Source organism: Rhinolophus sinicus, linkage group LG15 (genome assembly GCF_036562045.2).
Source record: "Rhinolophus sinicus isolate RSC01 linkage group LG15, ASM3656204v1, whole genome shotgun sequence".
Taxonomy (NCBI): Eukaryota; Metazoa; Chordata; class Mammalia; order Chiroptera; family Rhinolophidae; genus Rhinolophus; species Rhinolophus sinicus.
This window is the reverse complement of record NC_133764.1, coordinates 29,878,213-29,894,114: the sequence shown is the minus strand read 5'-3', so window position 1 is coordinate 29,894,114 and position 15,902 is coordinate 29,878,213. Positions and strand designations below refer to the sequence as shown.

Genomic DNA, 15,902 nt, shown 5'->3' with positions numbered 1-15,902 from the left:
AAGAGAATGGCTTTAGGGTTTTGTCTCTTGCAGTCCTTTTTGAGAAAGGGGCCTGTGTGTCAGCTGATCGGGGGATTCCCGCTGTGAAGACAATTATTGAGCCAACCTCAGAGTCTAGTAACACAGCTAAATGGAGGCATGTGGGGACCCCTGGTGAGATAAAGATGGATGTTCTGTAAATAGGAATAGATATTCACACAGAGGAGCAGCTGAGCAATGGAGGAGGGAGACCAGAGCGGCACTGCCAAGGCCCAGCTTCGGCACCCATGGCACAGCTGTTCCCTTGTAGGGGCGGCCAGGCTGCTGCCTAGCCACCGACGCCCAGTCCCGCTCTGCTGGGTGACAAGTCAGGGGCCCTAGGAGACGGCCCGGAGCTGGCCCGAGCACCACTGCGGCTCCAGGACGAGCTCCATGCCTGGCCCCGAGCAGCAGCTCAGGGGATGTCTGTTGAAAGAATTCAAGCCTGTGTCACTGTGGCTGGTAGAGGCTCCCTATGTGTCTGTTTCTGCCCTAAAATTACGGGCAATGCCACTTGGTGTGTGTAGGAGGCCAGGGGCCGGGAGCTTCTGCTTGTTAAGTTGAGAGCTCCGTGAGGGGCAGTCCCGTGGCTAGGACACAGGGTCAGGCCGGGTGAAGCATGACAGCCACAGAAGCCTGGCTTCACGACCTGAGGAGTGTTCCTCTTCCTGCACCTCCATCTCCCCACCCACCACACACTTAGCCCCCCCCCTTGGGCCTAGTCCCTCCCCCTCAGCCTGACTCCCATGGGCGTCTCCTAACTGGTCTGCCACCTGTTCTCGGCTTCTCGAGTCTGCACCCTCCCTGCAGCCAAGGCAAAGTTCAATCCTGCCGCATCTTTTCTTAAAACACTCCATGGATATCTCATTGCCCGACAGGACCCATGACCTCCTGACTCTCTGGCCTTCGTTCAGTTCCTCAAATGTGCTGTGACGTTTCCAACCCCAGGACATTTGCACCTGCTGTGCCCTCTGCCGGAAACATCTTCCTGCAAACCTAGTGGACATCATCTCCACTGAGTCGTTAACTCGTGGGGAAACCTTCTTCCTCCCTGACTAGCTCAGCCTCCCCCCATACGTGTGCTGGGTACCACATCCCTTCTTTGTTGCACTTACTGCAGTTGCCATGTTACATTTGTTTGTAGGACTATTGGATTGCCTCCCTTAGCAGTTTGCTTCTTGAAATCAGGTACCATGTTGGGTTGCGTCTGCAATTGCCCTTTCAGGGTGGTGTAGTGGGCAACCCAGAGTGGAAATGCAAAATTGGTCCTCACCACCCCATGTCCACTTACATCTAGTACATCAGCAAGTCCTGTTAGTTCTGCCCTAAAGCCATGGTTCTCCACTGGGGCTGATTTTCCACCCAGAGAGCATCTGGCAATGTTTGGAGACATTTTTAGTTGCCACCACTGGAGGAAGATGCTACTGGCATCTAGTGGGTAAGGGCCAAAGGCCAGAGATGCTGCTAACCATCCTCCAAGCACAAGCCAGGCCCCCACAGCAAAGGAGCATCCAGCCAGAGTCTGTGGTGCTGCCATTGAAACCTGCCCTAAAATATACGCCAAGTCCTTCCCCTTAGCTCCAAGTCCACTGTTCTCTCTGCCGGTCTCCTCGAGGTCGCCCTGGAGCCCCTATGGCCCTCTGGGCACAGCAGCCAGCATGACCTTGTCCAGGCAGGTCCCATCCCTGCTTAAAGCCCTCCAGTGGCTCCAAAGCCCTCCTCATCACCCTCAGAATAAAACCCAAACTTTCCCACAGCCTACCAGCCTCACGTAATTTGTCTCGAGGCATCGCCGGTTCAGTGGTTAGGAGGTGAGCTCAGAAACGGGCCGACTTTTTTATTCGCTCGTTTGTATGTGTCCCCTTTCCCATCAGAATATCAGCTTTACAAGAGGAGAGCGCTTGCCCATTCTGTGCGCTGCTGGATCCCAGCGCCTCGAGCAGGGCTTGGCACATAGTAGGGGCTCAGAAGGATGTTTGTTGAATGAGTGAATGAATACATGGATCTCAAAATGGCTTGGAATCTAGCAAGGTGTTACCCAAACCATGTCTGTGCCACGGCCTGTGCCCTGGAGGTATGCACCAACTAATTAAGGAGATGAGATGTACACAAGAATTAATTAAAGACCAGCTCTCAAAAGCCTTTCATGAGCTCATGCCGAGGAAACCCAAGTTCTCAATCTCTGCCTATCAACCCAGCATCTAAAGGCAATGGCTGCCTCCAGTTACACTCGAGTGATTGTTTAAAGCCCTGAGCTTTTTCTCCGGCCAGCCATGTGCTCCGGGGGTGAAATTTTGGTTCAGCTAAAATGCTAATGAGCACAGGTAAAGGTTACCTATTTCCACACTGTGTCCCCATCCTGAGAGCTCACATCCTGGGGAGCAGGGCCCCGACTGCCGTGAGTGTGCGAGAAGTGCTTTTGGTTCCAAGAAAGCAGAACTGGATGTCTCCCCAGGATTCTTTTTTTTTTTTTTAAGCTAATTCAATACATTTATTGTAGAAAGGCCTATTTTCGGCATGAGAGAGGAAAGTACAATATGGTTCTAAAGAAACGGAAGAGCTAGCGGTGGGCTCAAGGACTCAACAGACACAGAGGAAAATGGCAACAAGAAAAATGTATAACGCAGATTATACACACACATACACACGCGCGCACGCATGCCGAGTGAGGACCAAAAGCACACAGGCCCTCTTCTTGTTACTTTACATGCACTCATTTAAAGCCCACCGTGACCACTCGAGGTAAGGCCTCTTTATCACGCCCATTTTACAGAAGAGGAAAGGCAAGTCCAGAGAGGCCAACTAACAATTCCTGGGTGAGCAGCACTGGACAGACCGAGCCAACTAGAAGAGCAGAGATGTGAGCTAAGCCAGGGGCCTTCCTGGGCGAGGAGGGTGGGAGGCTGGGGTCTGATGGAAGAAAGGATGGAGAGGGGAGGACACCAACAAGGAGAAATCAGTAAGTAGGCGGGAGGGGAAAGGCTAACTCTTACCCAGAGCCATTGTGTGATTTCAACATAAGCATCTCACTTAATCCTCGTGGCACTCCGTGGAATAGAAGTCACTGTTCACATCTTATAGATGGGGAAACTGAGGCCCACGTGAATTAACCGGCTTCCAGTTGCATGACTCCTAAGCAGTGTAGCGAGGCTGGGGACCAGGTCCCTCTGATCTTTCTGACCTTGCCATGCTCAGGGGACCAAACAGGCAGCCTGGGTGGGGAATGCGGGACATCCCTGTATGGCTTCCTTCAAAGCCCGCTCTCTCGGCTGTCTCTCATGCCTATGAGACTAGATGCCCTCTGTACCTGTTTCTGGAAGCCTCTCTCCCACCTTCACCTCATTTTTTTTTTTTTTTTATCTGTCTGGGTGTGGGTGGAGAGAGAAAAATAGCACTGCGATTCTCAAAACCTGGCAGGTATCTTTGCAGCCACCCCCACCTGGCTGACTCTCGCCTAGAGAGGCCCTGGAGGAAGGAACAAGTGGCAGCCTGGACTGGCTGGCCCGGGGGTCCATCCTCTCACTCACCATAGGACAACCTTGGCATTAAGCCCCCCAGAAATCAAAAACAATTGGAACTATGTGTGTGCAGGTGAAACCCAGGGAGTGTGGAAAGAGGGGGACAGTGTGGGCTAACCAGGTGGAACAAGTGTCATCTGGTGGCTCGGAAACTTGTCAAAATGAAAGAGCCAATTTCTTTGTCAATGAGCAGCCCAGGGAGGCAAGGTTGGGCTTGGTTGGGGCAGAATACCATGGGGATGCTTTTAGATTATTTTAGAAAATGCTTTTAGAAACTTTCAAAAAATTTTTTAAAATGACACCTGATTCTTGTAGCTAAGACAGATAAGGAAAAGAAAATCCCACCATCCCCAAATAACCAGTCATGCTTAAACTGCTTGATAACTGACTCACTTCATTTAATTTTTATGAATTATTTTGTTACCTTTTCATGATGGGACCGTGAAAACTTCTTGCCAAACTCCATTGGGACTCAAAGATGGGCATCTCCAGCAGGGATCGCAAACATTGACATGCACATACTTTCAACATTTTATTGTTACTTAAAGCCTGTAAATGCGTGACCTATCAGAAAGGATGAGCATTTCTCTCTGAGGGGGGATATCTCTTTCTTACATAAACTATACCCATAATGCTTGACTTCACATTTCCAATTTGTTTATTTGACGAGAATCAAAATACAAAGCAACCTGAATGCAGTCGTAGATTTTTGCAGAATTTTCTAGTCTTTTGTGGTTGCTTTGCCCACAGCTACCTCTATAGTAATTTTTAAAACCTTATCTTCATTATCTTTCTTAAACTTTCTATTTCGTTGAAACAACTCTATTCTTTGTAGTTGTATTTCATCAGTTTATGTCACATTTGCTTAAATGGGTTAGCTACAAAATATAGATCATTCCACATAATTATTTTTAAGGGCTGCATAATATTCCATTTTGTACATATGCATTCTAATTCATCCTAACCCATAATTTACTTTTATCCTAACATTTAGGTGGTTCTCAATTTTTTACTATCATAAACAACATTGTGATGAATATTTTAATCTTTATAGCTTCACAAACTTGACCAATTATTTCATTCAGCGGTTCAAAAATATGTATTGAGCTCCCACTTGGTACCATGTACTTACTGTTCTAGATATTGGGGATCTAGCAATAAAACAAACTAACAAAAATCCCTGCTCTTTGGATTGTATCCTTTGGGAAGTTTCCATAGCCTTAGGACAAATTCCAAAAAGTTGGATTCTTGGTCAGTGACTATGAATCTTTTTAAGGCTTTTGATACACATTGTCAAAATGCACTAAAAAATAAAGGAAAGTGTGAATTCTAATTTTCACCCAATTAACTCATTTCAAAGTTTCATACATACACCTGACATATCTGCACACAGAGTTTTGTGTTTTTTATTTTTGCTTTTGTTTTGTTTTTAAGATTTTATTGGGGAAGGGGAACAGGACTTTATTGGGGAATCGTGTGTACTTCCAGGATTTTTTCCAAGTCAAGTTGTTGTCCTTTCAATCGTAGTTATGGAGGGTGACGTTCAGCTCCAGGTCCAGTTGCCATTGTTAGTTGCAGGGGACGGAGCCCACCATCCCTTGCAGGACTCGAGAAGTCCGACCGGCAACCTTGTGGTGAGAGCCCACTGGCAGATGTAGGAATCGAACCAGCAGCCTTCGGAGCACAGAGCTCCAACCGCCTGAGCCACTGGGCCGGCCTGCACACAGAGTTAATAGTTACCATGTATATTAGTTATTTGTTGCAGTGTAACAAATTACCTCAAAACTTAGCAACTAAAAGCAACAAATATTTTTCAGTTTCTGTGGGTCAGGAATTTGGTGGTGGCTTAGCTGGATGGACTGACTCAGGACCTCTCATGAGGTTGTAACAAACGTGTCACCCAGAGTTGCAGCCATCAGAAGGCTTGACTGGGGCTGAAGCATCTGCTTTGAAGAGGCTCGTTGTCACGGCTGTTGACTAGAAACCTCAGGTCCCCACCACCTGGGCCCCTCATTGAGCACCTGGAATGTCCTCACAATGGCAGCTGGCATCCCCCAAAGCTAAAGATGGAAGAGATAACAGGAAGAAGCAATGCCTTTTACAACCTACTCTTGGAAGTCACGCGTCCTCACTTCCGCCATTTTCTATTTGTTAGAAGCAAGTCACTAAGTCTAGCTCACAATCAAGGGGAGAAGAACTAAGCTTGACCTTGAATTTGGGCACCTATTTCAAAAATTCCACACCGTAGGTCGGTGAGCCTCCCAGATCACTGACTGCTGTCAGGAACGGAAACAAGAAACCACTTCAGTTGCACATTTGATGGGAGGTGGGGGTTTTTTTTCCTGTTATTTATGCTAACATCTTAGCTTCTCTTTTTCATTTAAAAATTTTTATTTTGAAATAATTAAAGATGTGAAAGAATTTGCAAAAATAATACCAGAGTAACCACGTACCCGTTGCCCAGCTTTCCTCAACGATGGCATCTTACATGGCCACAGTATATTATCAAGTCAGGACATTGACCTTGGAAAATACTATTAACCAAACTACAGACTTTATTCAGATCTTACCAGGTTTCACATGTGTATGCTCACGTGTGTGCACGTATGCGTGTGCGTGTGTGTGTAGTACTATGAAATTCTATCATACGAGTGTATGTATGGATTCATGGAACCACCATTGTATTCAGGATTGAGAACTGTTCTATCAGAAAGAATTCCTTTATTGTCACCCTCCACCCCCCACCACAGTCCCTGGCAACCACGGATCTTTCTCCACCGCTATAATTTTGTCATTTCAAGAGTGTTATATAAATGGAAGCACACGGGATGTAACCTTCTGAGTGTGTTTCTGATTCCTCAGCTTGTCTGTTTTCTCAAAACTTCAACTGAACATGCCACCTCCATCCCGCCTCGGACTGAATGGGTCTCTCTTGGTCTTTCTTCTCCAGGAGAGGGACTTCAAAGCTAGGAAGTGGCTGTTTAAAATGCTATCTTCGGGAGCCAGGTAATTGGGGAGGTGGCTGGAGCCTGGTCCTGCTTTCTTTGTTCTGAAATAAGTGGACTCAGCTCTCATTTCCTGGCCTCCCTTTCTCCTCGCTCCCACCCCACCCTCCTGGGCTCTTGGCCTTTTGTTTTGGGAGCCCACCCCACACCACGTCACTGAGGTCTACACTGCAGGGGTTCTGTGGGAGGCAGCCGGACACCTGACCATCCTAGGTGAGCTGAGCTGCCCCCCTTCTCTTGGAGCCATCGAGCCACCATCTGACAAGTTTGCTGGGCTTACAACCACAGCAGTCACTCTTCTCATGGATGGAGCCTTTGGATGTTCTCTAAGGAACTGTGCATGTGTCACCTGGCCAATTTAACACCTTAGCCTGTGTGAATCCATGCTGGTTGGCATGGATTAGTTTATCAGATGAGATTGATGTCTCTTTAAGCCCCGAGGGCACGAATCACCAGGCAGAGCGTTTCTATAGGGTTCAGTAGAGACCACGGAGAAGTCCAGGGCTTATGAGCTGCAGTTGTCGCCTGCAAAGATCCGCTTCCAGCCACCTGCTTCCTGCGCCCTGCAGGGAGCTGTCCAGATGCTGACCTGTTTCAGCACCGTCTTCCTGGGCCACCTACAGACCTTTCCTGCCGAGGTCTCTTGCTTCCCTGCCTCTGCTGTATTCAGCCTCATCCAGGGCCTTCATTTTAGTGGCACTTCCTTTAACACCCTGCAACTTTCTCAGCGGTCACATGGAGAGGAGTCTGCATTGTGTTGATGAGGCCTCTGCCCTTGGAACCGTTTCACAAGCCGTCATCTAGTTACCAAGGGGACAAATTATGAGAGCAGAGGCTGAACAGCTGGTCTTAGGGGAACAGGGAAGGCAGCTTGGAGAACGGCCGCTGGGAATACAAGCGGCTGCTCAGTCACCTGGCAGGGACATGAACGGCGGTGCGAACTCGCCAGGTTTCACACTCTGCTGCATCAGAAGGAGGCGAGAGCACATTCTAATTAAAGAAAAGAAACCAGTTCTTAACAGGCCACATTTGGAGGCCGGACAAGGCACTTCGTGGGCTGCAGGGAAGAGGGGTGTTAGCTGGGGAAAACAACTCAGACTGAACTGAGAGAGATGATAGAAAGAAGGGAAATGAGCTCTGAAGGAGTGGAGGGGATGGGGAGGTAAAGCCAGAGTCCCTGTCGACACCCCCCCCACCAGCAAAGTCAAGTCCAGGAGAAAAAGAGGGAACTTACAGGACTGAATCCATGGGCTAGGAAGAGCAGGTGAGTGAGCAATCTCACCTGGAAGTGTAGCACATTCAAAAGCACAGCCCCACCTCCTAGGTCCCTGCCAACCAGCTACACAGGAAACACCACCTGGTGACCCAGGCTCCCATGAGAAAAGAACAGAATCTTTCTCCTGTTTCTTAAAGCGTTGAGCCCTGAATTCCTCATGGCGGGTGACCCTGCTGCCCCAGCCTTCCTCTTCACCAGGGCATCCCACACCTCTCCTGGTTCCCCCGCTGAGACCAGATGGTGTGTGCCTGTGCCTCACAGCAAGCCTGAAGGTCCTGGCTGCTGCACCCACTCACGGCATGGGTGATGCTAATGCACGTGGAACTTGAATGGGCCATTCTCTCTTGAGAATTATAATTTGGCCATTTCTAAGGCAAATTATTTCTTTAAGCCTCTGTTTCCTTACCTGCAAACAGGGGACAGTAAAGCCCTACCTCATACTTATGCCTGGTGGTTCCACAATCCCAAAGGCAGGGAAAGTAGGATAACAAAGCACTCAGTGTTTCCTGAAACTGCCACCCGGAAGTGACACATGTCACTCCTGCTCATATTTCATTGGCCAAAGCGGGTCCTCTGGACAAGCCTGACTTCAGGGCGGCAATGAAGGAAACTCCTTCCATAGGGGAGGCACTGAGCACCAAAATATACAGTCTCCTACTGAGTGCATGTCATGTGGGTCTCACCCACCAAACCCTTCCTTCCAGGGCAGCCAGCTCCCATCTCCACCTCCCAGAGACATGGCAGGACCTGTCCCCCGCCAAGACATAATTGGGCCTTTTCCTTGACTTGAACACAAGGCACATTTTGCAAAGCTGGATGTACTCATGTGTATGTATGTTTCTAATTAAGATCAATGCATGAAGCCATCATATTTGCCCAGATTGGCCCAGGATTCAGCAAAAACGGAGTTTTTATGCAACTTTTCAACCACTATGGAATGCATGAATTATTGAAAGGATAGGAAAAGACCCAGGGAGGAAGGGCTGCTCCATTATTCATCAGGCATGGAGTCCCCAAGTCCCCAAGCACAGCTGCTGGCTTTGACACCTACAGCATTTTCCTATTATGTCTACAGCGAACGTTTCAAAAGCACCATATTGGCAGCCTCCAAGCAGGGCTCCTGCCCACACCATCTACTGCCTGTCTCATTATCTGAGCCAGTCCGTAGCTGAGCTGTGGGCTACAGATGTTGGTGTTTAGTATCCGCCTTCCTAGCACTCGCTCATAGGCCTCCAGGCTGAGGGCCAAACTTCTTAAGAGAACCAGAAAGCCTTTCACTCTGACCCCAACGTGTCTCTCCAGGTTTATCTCCACTCTCCACCCCCATCCTAACCCAGACCATTCACCTTTCCTTGAATATAACTGCAAATTCATATCCACCTTTGCCCATGCTGGCCCCCATGACTGAAACTCCCTCCTCCTCCTTTTGTTGAACTTCTATTCATCTTTAAGGCCAGATTAGAGAAAGGTAAACCAATTTCTGTCGAGAGCCCATGTGTTAGACATTTGTGCAAACATTATCTCCGTGGAGCGTCACAATAACCCAGTGAGGTAGGTGTTATAACCAGCATCAGCGACATAATTTGTGGGGTTCGGTGCAAAATGAAAACGCTGTACCTTGTTCAAAAATGATTAAGAATTTTAAGATTGCAAAAGCAGATCATTAAACCAAGCACAAGCCTTTCTAAGAGCAGGGCTGTGTGACCGCACAAGTCACATACCCATGAAGTCAGCCCTGGTTATAGAGGAAGAAACCAAAGCTTAGAGAGGTTAAGTAATTTGTCCAGGGTCACACAGCGAGGTAGGGGGCGAATCAGGTTGAAGTCTCCCTTCCATCTAATTCCAGTCCCTTTTCTATCAGCCACCCCCATCGTGAGGCCTCCCCACTTGCCTCCAGTAGAATGACTGGGGAGGAGGCTGGGAGCATGCCTGGAAACTGATTTTCCTTTGAAAGGGTGCTTTCTGCAGGTAATGGGTCTGTTACTTCACCATGGGCATTGCAAGGTGACCTGGAGAACAATGTCACGCAGATCAAAGAGGGTACTGACCTGGGAAGCAAGTGGGCATTCTAACATCCTTCAATCAGCCCACAAGGAAGAACATCCACTGCCCCCGGCACCCCTTCCCTCATAGCCACCCTCAGGCTCTCTGCTCACCCCCAGACATACTCTTCAGTTCCCTGAGGACATAGCTGCTGCCCAGCAAAGATGACCCTGTGGGACATGGATCCCAGGACAACGTGTCTGGCCTTTGCTGGGAATATTAAATGCAGACCTTGAGAAAGGTGCATCTCCTAGCTGCTATGCTCATTTTTCATCTTTTCCTATCACTGATCCAGCTCAGCCAGTGGTTTTGTTTGGTGGTTTTCCCCTTAACAGCTTTAGTCTTGGGAAAATGTATCCTACTTGTATTTATTCATTCAACAAAAACTTGCTGCACACCTACTATGTGCCAGGCCTTCTGCCTTTAAGGAGCACTCTGCTTAATGCCACACTGAAAGACAGCATAGTGAGGCTTCAAAAAGCACAGAATCTGGAGCCAGAAAGATCCGAGCTGCAGTCCTGGCTCTGCCGTTTTCCAGCTATGTGTCCTCAGGCACATCACATCATCGCTCTGTGCCTCGATTTTCTCATCTGTAAAACGGAATTGTTGTGCGAGTCAAATGCTTAACACATGCAAAGAGCTTTGAGCAGCGCCTAGTGAGTAAGTGATCAGTAAATACTAGCTGGTGTTGTGATGAAGCAGCAGCAAAAGTAACGGCTGGAATTTGAAGGTAAGTCTGACCGAAGGCTCGCGGGAATGTCCGCCAAGCCCTGTGCAGCCTCTGGAAGCCTCTCCTTCCTACCCAGTCCCCACTCTCCACCTGCAAACCCCACGAAGGTGCTTCCCCTGGAAGTGTCACCTCCCGCGGAGGAACCCAGCGAGCACAGGGTCCCAACGCCCGCCGGCGCTCGCAATGCGGGGTCCGGGAGGCCCCGCCCACGGCCCCGCCCACGGCCCCGCCCCCTGCCTAGCCCTCCCTCTCCCAGTTCGCGGCTCGCGCGGCGGCGGCGGCCACGGTCGCGGGCGCAGAGCGGTTCCGCCGGACGCGACGGGACGGGCACCCGCGGAGATTGGCCGGGTACCTCCCGCCCGACGCGCGGAGAGGGCGAGGGACATTCCACCAAAATTGGGGCCGCGGTCGCTCCAGCGAGGTAAGAGCCGGGAAGACCGAGAGAGACTGGCTCTCGCATCGTGGGGGGAGGACCTCCCGCGGGAGCCTCGGCCACTGCGCCGGGCCGCCCCCACCCCCATTACCGCGCAGCCGGGGCAGGGACCAGATCGCCCCTGCGCGCGCATCCTGGCCCAGCGCGGTGAAAGCAGGGGCAGTGTGGTGGGAAGCGTGTGTTTGGGGGAGCGGGGGGCGGGGGGGATGTACGGGAAGGTAGTGATGCCCTCTCTTTGCGGGCGCTGCTGGGCAGTTCTTGTTGCCCACTCCGAGGCTGGGGGCGGACTCCCACGACGGACTTGACTGAGGCTGGCAGCAATTACCCGGATCATTGGGAGGGAAGCCCACCGCCACCTGTTGAGTCGGGCTGTCGGTCTACCAGGGAGGAACTCCCCATTTCACAGCCTGCCTCCGGGTGCTCTCACTTCCCCAGCAGGTCCCTCTGCCACGAGACTCCTTCAGCCTGGCTGCGGGGACAGCAGGGATGCCTGGCTCTGGCTGGGGACGAGGGAGTGTCCCTGGCAGATGCCACGGAGCAGAGATGCACACGTGGGGGAGAAAGGGTTGGTGGCGATGGGGACCCACAGGCAGATGCCTTAAAAAATGTCCCTAGTCACTCCAAAGCCCCCCATTTTAATGACTTGATCTGCCTCTTTGCCCTCATCCTAATTTGGCAATTGATGAAGATGCAGTCTGGTAACATTTTGTAAGTGAAGTCAGATGATAGCTTCCTGGGACTGACAGGGACTTAACAGAGAATTCAGACACCTGGCTGGAGAGGAACAGGGTGTGGGCTCACAGCGCTGGGGTGTAGCCACGTGCTCCCACCTGCACCCCTAGAACCTGCCAAGCACGTTGGTGTCCCTTTTTATGGTTGAGGAAGCCCTTGTTCAGAAAAGGGAAGGGATTCACCTACTTTGCACTGAATTGTCAGTGACCAGATGAGAGCAGGACTCAGGACAAGGTCCCCAGATGGGAGCCTGTCTCTGTTTGACAGACTTTGACAGACGTAACACTCCAGCTGTCACCATTGCTGGCTCCTGCTCCACACCATCCCAGAGAACACAGAATGGGACCTCCCCTCCCGGCCACCTCAGGTCCCCTCCCTCATCTGCACAAACCCCAAGGCTTGATGAGCTAACAACCCAGAATGCACGGGATTGGCAAAGGGGGGACTATGGCCTGGATCTGGTGTCCTGGTTTCAGGACATCTCAGGACCACAGGCAACTTGGTGACAGGTTGATTGCACCTTTCTGCTGACACCACAGCCAGCCCTGCCTCCCCGAGTCTCCTGCCAACCTGAGACGCCCTAGCTCTGCCTCTCTTTTCTGCTAACTTGACAGCTGGCGGTAGCTGGGGGCGTCCTGTTTTGGGGCCAGGTCCTCAGGGTGCCTAGAAAGGGTGAAATTGGTAGTTGCGCCTGAGACATCCCACCCCAAACTTCTGCCTCTCTTAGATGTGGAAGGCAGTGGAGGCCCGAGGCATAGGGTGGAGACAGGCTGCTGTGTCCACCCATGTGCAGTTTGTGAGAACCCTGGTATCCTGGTGGGCACCCATGGCCCTGCTAGCTGGCAGCAGGCTTTCCAGAGTTCGGCCATTTGTGACTTGGGGTTTTGGTGACTTAGGGCTGAGATGGAGGAGAGGGTTGCAGGGGAGAGGTTGGCTGAATTGTTCATACTTGGCTGGAAGAGGCAGGCTCCAACCCCAGCTGGATCACTGATGGGGAGGCTGTTTCCTCATCTGTAGAATGGAGTCAGGGTGTTTTGTAAAACAAGAACATAGATGTCAGTGTCCAGCTGGTTGGAAGTGTTCAGGGCTGGTTGTCTCTGCTTCCACCAGCCCCCAGCCTTACTCGCAGACATTGGAATTGAGGGAGGTGACCATGCAGCTAGGACCCCTCATGAGATCCTCAGAGCTGGGGGTATAGTGTGAGTTTTTGTATCAGGGTAGCTCACAAATTGAGCTTAGATTCCCAGAAAGTGAAGATGGAAGACTTGGAACACAGTCTCCACCAAGCCCTACCTCCGGGGGAGCTGGAGCTTCTACATCCGGCTTCTAGCCCTCATGCCCTGGCTCATTCTCAGGCGGTCCCTGGGCACCAGCCTGCTCTTTCATTTCATCCTAGGTTTGGCATCAGCCTTTTTCCCTGGCAGAATCGGGGCCAGCTACCTGTGATTTCAAGGGCACCAGCAAAACCCCTCCACACTGTCTGTTCCCCCAACCCTAGCTGTCTGCTGCCTAATATTCCACCATTAGAGACTCATTCTATTGGCTCATAGCCTTGTACCCAGTTACGTCAGCTACTGAAACTTAGCATTGATGACTTACTTAAAAGCTTTCAGGATCTGCGAGGGGAGTAGAAGAGGGCAGAGGAGAGGGGAGGAAAGAAGGTGGGCAGAACAGGAGAGAAACCATGGTGTTTTCCAAGCTTCAGAGTTCATAGAGCATGACCTAGCTGTGAGCCCAAGGAGGCCCCTGGAAGAAAGAAAGGCTTGGGGGGAATGTGGGGTGGGTGGCCTGCTCAGGTGTTAGAAGCTTCCAGAGGCTTCCAGTCTTATGTCTGGGGTGGGGCCTCAGCAGCCTGTTCTGGAGGTGATCCAGGCCCAAAGCAAAATCATCCTTCCTTTACATGCTGCTCCCCCTTCCCCTTACAATGTGGCCGCGTGGTGTTTAATGTAGTCTATAGGTGGTGTTCTCTGCATTTCAGGGGTCTGCGCTTGTCAGCTGACTGTGTAAAACTGTCCGTGGTAATTTGCTAGGTCAGCAGAAGGCCTGGGCTGAGCTGGGTCAGGGGAGGTTCCAACACCTGTGCCTGCCTGAATATCCCCTCAGCTCTAGTATTGCCCTTTCTGGGAAAGAGCAAAGACAGCATAATTCACCATACCTGTGAGTCCCCTCGGCTGGGAGAGGTGGCCCAGATCACCCTAAAAGGCCTTGCAGGTGGTGGTTCCTTGCCCTGTAGGGCACACGGTCCTGAGCGTTCCAGGATGGCGGCAAATGTTGGACGTTCATAGGGGTGAGAACTGACAGTCCCTGCCCAGGGGGACCGCAGACAGGCTCTTTGGGGGCAGGGGCAGGCTGGCATCATGCAGGCTCTCAGGGGGCCTGAAACATGGTCTGGTCCTGGCTCTTGATGGCCTGGTTTACAGCCCATTCTGGGTGCAGCTGAGGGCAGAGCTCAGACCAGACGGAAGAAGTTACAGGTCACCAGTATGACCAACAGGACTCCCAAATGTAGACTGTTCTTGGTGATTATTCTCAACCTTATCCATTCTTAAATAATAATAATGATGGTGACATGATAGCAGTTATTCATTCGTCCATCACAGGCCTTTATGAGCACCTACTGTATACAGTGTTAGCTACTGTTCTAAGTAATAGGGGTACAACCCGGGCCCTATTGCCATTTGAGGCCGGATTATTCTTTTTTGAAGGGGCTATCCTGTGCATTGTAACACCTCTCCTTCCACTGTGACAACTAAATATGTCTCCAGACATTGCCAAATGGCCCCTGGAGGGTGAAATCACCCGCCGTTGAGAACCATTGGGAGGGAATACAGCTATGAACAAAACGGGCAACATTCAATCCTGTTCCCTTAGGAGCAAGCATTTGAAAGAGGGAGACCAACACTAAATATGCTAAAGAAGGAAAATATACAGTCAGCTGTGGGGTAAAAATACTGGAGAGAAAGACAAGGCAGGGCTGGAGGTTTAGAGAGTGTGAGGTGGTGGGGGGTGCCATTTTCAAAGGGGCCGCAGAAAAGGCCCCTCTGGCAGGTGACATTTGAGCAGAGGCTGGAAGGAGGGGAGGAAATGAGATGTAGAGACTTTCCAGCAGCAGGAAGAGAAAGTGAAGGAATAAGCAGGAGGCAGATGGCTGGGTGGGGAGCAGCCAGGCTGCAATGGGCCCCTCAGGTTAGGACCTTGAGGCCACTGTGAGGACTTCAGCTTTCTAAGTACAAAGGAGAGTGCTTACGACCGAGTCGGTGCAAACACCATCCCACGTGTTTTTCCACACATACTCACAGTAGTCCTATGAAGGAAGCGTTATTTCCTTACCTTGTGTTTCACAGCCCAGAAACCCAGAGGGTCAAGCAACTTGGGGAGTACAGGTGAGATGTGAACTTGAGCCGTGCATGCCCAACACTGAAAGGCAGGCCTTGGAGCCACACAGAAGTGTGCTCAGTCACTCACTAGCGGTGTGTGGCCTTGCACTAGTCTCGGTTTTTGCAGGGAGCGGTGTATTGTCCAGCCATACCACCGATCCTGCTGCCTGTGCCATCTCTAGTACCCCCTCCCTCTCTATACACTCATGCCAGCAGGAAGCCAGAGAGGGCAGACAGCACCCTCTGCTTCTCCCAGCCACAGGCTCTTGTTCTAGATTCGTGCATCTATTCGCTGAGCTGCAGCAATGCCATCTGGTGAGTTCAAGGCCAGTATCTTGGGGGGGGGGGGGCCAAGGAAAGTTAAAGGCTCCCTTTCCTTCCCCCTCTGGTTTTTCCTCCCCCCTTCCCCACCCCCATCCCTCTCCCATCTCTCCCCCCCTCCCCCTTCCTTCTCCCTCCCTTGCCCCTCCCCCTCCCCTTCCCCTCTGCATTCCCCTTCCTGAGAGCTGAGGAAAAAGAACCATTCTTCCTGAGTCACCATCTCCCTGTGCCTTTGGGGCCAGGCTCTGGCCGGTTCCTCCAAGGAATCTGGTCTGGCTTCTCTTGGGAGCTAAGCTGAACTGCAGCTACAGATCTGCTGTGAATTGAGCAGAGACTGGGACAGCCAACACAGGTCCATGCTCAGACACTGTGACCCCTTAACGCTTAGAGTCTCAATTAACCCATTGCCAGGTTCTCCGTTTTCAAGTGACACATGTCAGAAATAGCTT

The 15,902-nt window shown here is 51.1% G+C and overlaps 1 protein-coding gene across 2 annotated transcripts in view; it reads left to right on the top strand.

Annotated features, from left to right (window-relative positions):
• Window positions 1-10,845: 10,845 nt before the first annotated feature.
• The window catches only part of CACNG5 (calcium voltage-gated channel auxiliary subunit gamma 5), a 37,140-nt gene continuing 32,083 nt past the window's right edge, over window positions 10,846-15,902 (top strand). The window contains exon 1 of one of the 2 annotated variants that reach the window (XM_074319887.1): window positions 10,846-11,011. The gene's annotated coding sequence lies outside the window, so the exon portion shown is untranslated. The remainder of the gene's footprint in view (window positions 11,012-15,902) is intronic. The other variant, XR_012492125.1, reaches the window with a different exon arrangement.